Here is a 6,794-nt window from a genome sequence, read left to right on the forward strand (position 1 = left end):
CCCTGGTTTGAAGTCAGGTCTTTGATAATGAATGCAGCGATTCCATACCTAATAATCAGGTTATTGATAATGATTGTAGTAATTCCATGTATAATAATCAGGACCTTGATAATGATTGTAGTAAATCCATACATAGTTAGGTTCTTGATGGTGATTTTGTAATTCCATACACAATAATCAGGTTCTTGATGATGATTGTAGTAATTCCATAAATAAAAATCAAGTTCTTGATGATGATTGTAGTAATTCCATACACAATAATCAGGTTCTTGATGATGATTGTTTTAATTCCATAAATAAAAATCAAGTTCTTGATGATGATTGTAGTAATTCCATACACAATAATCAGGTTCTTAATGATGATTGTAATAATTCCATACATAAAAATCAAGTTCTTGATGATGATTTTAGTAATTCCATACACAATAATTAGGTTCTTGATGATGATTGTAGTAATTCCATACACAATAATCAGGTTCTTGATGATGATTGTGGCAATTCCATACATAATCAGGTTCTTGATAGTGATCGTAGTAATTCCATACATAGTAATCAGGTTGTTCATAATAATTGTAGTAATTCCATACCAAATAATCAGGTTCTTGATAATGATTGTACTAGTAATTCCATACATAATAATCAGGTTCTTGATAATGATTGTAGCGATTCCATGTATAATATTCAGGATCTCGAAAATGAGTGTAGTAACGCCATACATGATAATCAGGTTCTTGATAATGGATGCGATTAAAATGCAAGAAGAATATTATTAGGGCAGTAATTCGCTGCCTTGTCTGTCAATTGAAGCTAGGTTGCATTATTATCATTTTGGTAACCAGTAAGTATTCTTTACTTATGACTGGTTTTTGAAAATCTGAAAGGCATTTGATTTCTTTCGCATATCCCCATTTCTCAGAAGCAAACCCCATTATCGGTGCTAATCAGCTACGCAGTAATCCGAGAATATATTTGTAATCCGGTGCTCAAATCCTCCTCGGGACGGGCAACGACATCAGCTCATGCCCCTAGGGGCATGCCTCCTTTTGGGGCAGCAGTAATCCGGTTCTCTTTCGGATGAGTGATTTCTCAGGAGAATAGTCGAGAGAGGAGATACCGGAAGTATCGTCATAACTGTCTGTTCTCTGTGATAGACGGAGAAGAATGAAGAGGCAGAGGAGGAGGAGGAGGAGGAGGAGGGAGGGAGGAAGGGAAGGGAGGAGGAGGGAAGGAGTGAGAGGGAGGAAAGGGGGAAGGAGAGGGAGGGAAGGAAAGGGGGGAGGAAAGGAGGGGAGGAGGAGGAGAAGAAGGGGAGGAGGAGGAAGTACAAGAAGGGATAAGGACCAGGGATGATGCTTCTACTCATCTCAAGAGGGAGGCTGAATGACAGATCTGGAGGCATCAACAAAGCCCTTTCTGGTTGACGACTCGGCGGCAGAGATGGAGGATGTTTTCAATGCACAGTATTCTGAAAAGCGTCGAGTGCAAACTTGCACTGAGCAGTCCGGTCCTTTTCCGCATTCTTTTGTTAAAGTTTATTCTTTTTTACAATATTGGCGCATGGCGTTCATCCACTACGCTGTCATGAGAGTTATCTGAATGGTATTGTTTGGGGAACAATATCATTCAGATATGGGAAAGAAAATTGACAACTGTCTTTATGGTATTATTGAGATATCTCCTTAAGCGTGCAATGAATATTTATTTGCTGGTTCTTAGTAAATTGCTTTGAATCCATACTGGAAGCAAGTCTTGCTTTAAGCTTGAGCTTGGCTAGCAGGGAAAGCACGTTATATAATTCTTTTTTTCGCAAATAAATTTTTTTTATTTGTTGTTCAAAAAAGATCGGTTGTAAATTGCTTTAAATTCTTACTTGAAGCAAGTCTTGCTTTATAAGCTTGAACTTGGCTAGCGGAGAAAAATAACGTTTTCTGATTATTGTATCTAGGTACGAAAGGACGTTGTATTATTCTTTTTTCCTCAAATGAAATTTTTTATATTTGTCAAAAAAGTTTATAACCGTTTTCCTCTGTTTTCCTAAAATGTAAATTTCTCTGTCGAGCTAAATATAAAAAGAAACTTTTTACGATTTTCGAAACGTTTTCTCAGACAACATGATATTCCAGTGTTTATCCTTATGTGCAAATATCCTACAACAGCTTAATTAATGAATGTCCCATATATTTATCGTATTACTATAATTTCATCAATAATTGTGACTTATATCTTTTTGCAAGTCGTTATAATCATTCTTTATAACACCAAGATGCTATTTGATACAGACATCTGTGAAATAAAAAATGAATAAATAAACAGGAAAATAGGCTTTGGTAAAATCTGAGGACAGTGGGGTAGTTCATTGAGTCTTGTTTGATTGTATTGTGTTTTTACGTTGCATGGAACCAGTGGTTATTCAGCAACGGGACCAGCGGCTTTACGTGACTTCCGAACTTCTATCACCAGAAATACACATCTCTCACACCTCAATGGAATACCCAAGAATTGAACTAGCGGCCACCGAGGGGGCAGGCCAAGGCCAAACCCCCCACGCCACTGAGGTGCTTTGAATCTTTTATGTTTCACTGGAAGATCTGTAAAATTTAATTCTTTAATATTTATACGGTCTTGCACTTTTGGAATTACTGCTTGATGGCTTCAGTAATTTTATGCCGTTAAATGTATATATAATTTTTCTCAAGATGGCATGAATGGGTTATTTCAAACCCATTTTGACCAGTTTCACAAAAAAAATTTCCATTAGGCTATTTAGTATATCTTCTCAAGTAACGGCATGATTTGAATGTAAAACAGTTCTTTCCGAACAAATTCACAAATAATTTGACAGCCATATCATATTATATAAGTACTTTCTCATGAGTAGCATGATTGTATATGTTAAAACTATAGTTTTTTTATTTTTCAATGTAAAACAGTTCTTTCTGAACAAGTTCACAAATAATTTGACAGCCATATCATAGTATGAGTGCCCTCTCATGACTAGCATGGTTGTATATGTTAAGACTAAAGCTTTTTTTATTACCAATTTTTAAATTTTTTGCCTTTTCAAAACTAAAAACTGCGTCAATATTTTGTCATCAATAGCGGGTCCGCACTTGGTATCCTGAAAGTGACGGTTCTTAAAATTTAATTAGTAAAATGATTTCATACATACAAAACTAGTTGTCTTCTAAAGGGACAGCATAACTTGTATTTATTTATTTAAATATTTTTCTTTTAGGTATTTTGATAAAGAGACGAAAAATTTGACTCCACACAGAATACTTTGTGTTTTCTAAAGGAACGACATTGTTTCGTGTATCCGGAAACCATTTGTTCTTTCGAAAAAAAAAAAAAACTCATAATACGAGAACAAAACAAGTAGCCATTCCATCCCTGGCAGCAAACGTTGGATGGACTTCGAAGGAAACGAAAGTGCTCCACGGCGGAGCAAATCGCTCCAGTACAAAGTAAAACGAGGATCTTGTGAAAACATGGAGCAAAAGACACCGCTCCCAAAATAACTCCGGCGATAAAGATCTGACGCATTGCCTCCTTCTCTTCTTCAGTTGTTTACAAACATAATACCTACCAAGAAGGGAAAGTGGATGACGGCATATTTATGGCGCCCTTCTCCCCCTCCTCACCCCCCCCCCCACCCCCCCCCCCCACCAATCTCCTCCTCTCCCTCTTCTTCCACCTCCTCTTCTTCTTCCCCCTCCTCTTCTTCTAAGCCCGAAGGAAATCTGATGGTTTCGTTACACTATTCTGGGCAAATTTACATCAAGGAGAACTGAAAGTAAAGATTGTTATTTGGGGTCCTCGTCATGACGTTTAAGAGACGCGAAGTTAAATCAATCAATTCTAAAAGGGCGCGTAGTTTGAAATAGCTGAATTTAAACTTTTTAAATTTTTAAATTTTTTTTCATTTTCTTATTTTTTTTTGCCATGTTAGGATGTCAGAAGCCAAGCTGAGTTCACAAGGGCACAGATGATATTGTTTGTATTTCTCTTGATTTTTTTTTATAATGGTGTTTCAACAATGCTGTTGAGTTTCTCGAACTAATGTTAAACATGAATTCAATTTTCAAGAGGTTTCATGAATAACACAATCATATTTTTATTGCTACTTATCGAAGGATCCTGCATCGTTTAAGATTACCTGTTAAGTAGATCATAATATTTCACCTCAATTTGGGAAACAACACAGCGAAATGATGCGCCATTTCAAACCACCGTCACGATTGTGAGATGACGAGCATGAAACCGTCTTCTCTCTCTTTTCACGAGTGTATGTCTTAGATGAAAGTTACTGTTGACCCCATGTTGGGGTGTCTCCCCGCAGAATTTCCTCTCTGTTTAGCATAAAAACCGACGCTAGTCTTTGGGGGCGTCCGGGTAATTAGGCTGGGCGCGTTCGAGCACAGCTGCAGTTTTCTGTACTCATGTTTTTTCCACTTGTTGCCGTAGCGAAAGCTACAAGGAAAATAATAAAGTACGGCTTGGTTGTGGTTTTGTAGGGAAGCGGTGCCCTCTCTCTCTCTCTCTCTCTCTCTCTCTCTCTCTCTCTCTCTCTCTTCTTTGCTGAGACACATGCAAAAAAATTAGCTTTTTTATTAATTACAAATTCTCTCTCTCTCTCTCTCTCTCTCTCTCTCTCTCTCTCTCTCTCTCTCTCTCTCTCTTTCTTCTTTGCTGAGCCACATGCAAACAAATTTAGATGTTTTTTTTTTTTAATTACAAATTCTCTCTCTCTCTCTCTCTCTCTCTCTCTCTCTCTCTCTCTCTCTCTGGGCCACGTGCTAGCACATTTGATTACATTAACCTATATCGATAGTAATACTGTCTATTTCTCTCTCTCTCTCTTCCTCTGGTCACTCACACACATACATGTGTAGGTACTTTTTCTTATATTTAGGCAATTCCAAGTATTTTTAAGAATTAGAAAGTTGATACGTGTAACAATTACACTAACAGTAAACTATAACATGGTGAATGAGACAACACTTTTATTTAGTTTAGTTTCTTAATATTATTTTGTTTTATTTAGTATTATTTTTCTAACTTCTCTTACACTTGAATCTGTAACATTTTAAAACTCGGCAATGTAGGTTACGTTTTTAGTTCAGTTTGTCTGTCTGTCTGTATGTCTGTGTATCTGTCTATTTGCTTGTCTGTTAACAGGCTTATGTAGGGGACAGTATTCTTTTATCCTTTCATTTATTGTTATTGGCTCTCGTATATATTTAAGAAACGAGAGCTTTCTGAATTTTGTGAAAGAAAACGTAAAAAACGCTGAATATCTTGCGACTGTCCTTGGCCGTCTCAATATTCATGAAAAATGATGTTGATGTGAGCATTTTTGTTTTTTGAGTTTACAAGTTTTCATGCTGTTTTTCCTTTGTCTCTCCGTCTTTGATATTTGAGCCCATTTTGAAGTTTGGTTACATAATCCTGCTAGATTATTCTAGGACAAATGTTTTTTACCTGCCTTATTTTCTAGAGTGTATTTTCATCTGAATTCTAGAACGATTGTTGCTGATTCATTTTTTCTAGATTGTATTTTTAGTTCCTATTCTATAATTTTTTCCCAGGTGATTTTTACGACTCTATTAGTTTTTTCTGTGTGATAATGACGTTAATAAGAGCTGCTTCAGCGATCACAACCTGCTAATTTGAATTTATTTTCATAGATCATTCACTGCTAATGTTAGATAATTTTCATAGAAGGTTTGCTCATCTGGGACCTTACCCAGATTTCACGCTTGGAAACAGTGCTGTTTTCTAGATAACATGTGGTAAGGTGCTAAGTTTTCTAGTTTTCTAGCCCACATGTGGCTCCCGCCTACCGCCCCTCTTAATATATTACAAAACCAAACCAATTTCAATTTCCTCACCACCCACCCCCTCTCACAATGAGGTGACCCAAATAAGGTTACAATTCTCCCCAAAAAAAACAACTTCTGTTTAACAACCTTAGCAAATGACTGGGATCTTTTTCCATGCCCTTCGGCCACGGGGTATCGACCATTTAGGGCATGCTTGTTTGTTTATGTACCCCGATTCCGACCTCTTGTCTCTCTCTTATTTAGCCGCGAGGTGAATGTCAGGTTTATGAGACAACTATAAACGCAATCTAGTATTTTAAATTTTCGTTTGTCCTATTATTTATTCAGGTGTTTTGTTTGTTTGTTGTTAGTCACAACGAGGAAATGAACAGACTGCAGATTTCCCTTGCTCGCAATACTATCATTAGTGCTTTGGTTTACTTTCCAACCTCTTACTTTCCTACCTCTCCCAACAATTGATTCATAGTGCAACTGCTTTGAGGTTTTCCTCCTGTTACACTTTTCTCACCTTCTTACTGTCAATTTCCGTTTCAGCAATGAATGACCTCATAGGTCCCAGTGCTTGGCCTTTGACTTAAATTCTATATTCAGTTCAATTCAAGATAATCTCTTGAGTATTTTTCATGTAGGTTTCAGAAATTTTTTGTATAAGATGAAAATGCTGTTCCAGCCAAAAGTTAAGTATATCTTAGTTTAACCAGACCACTGAGCTGATTAACAGCTCTCCAGGGGCTGGCCCGAATCATTAGATATTTTTACGTGGCCAGTAAAAATGTTCCTGTTCACCCATCCACACTTGTCCCGTCTGGGCGTTTGAAAAGGTCAAGCGGTCTACCTTCCCAGTTTCTGAATCGACTTCAGGAAGGGACAACCTGACATTCATGTCCTGTCTCTGAATGTTCCTTTTCTTCTACTTTTATCTTTGCATTAACTTTCAACGCGATTCAAATC

Source organism: Macrobrachium nipponense, chromosome 19, assembly GCF_015104395.2.
Source record: "Macrobrachium nipponense isolate FS-2020 chromosome 19, ASM1510439v2, whole genome shotgun sequence".
Classification (NCBI taxonomy): Eukaryota; Metazoa; Arthropoda; class Malacostraca; order Decapoda; family Palaemonidae; genus Macrobrachium; species Macrobrachium nipponense.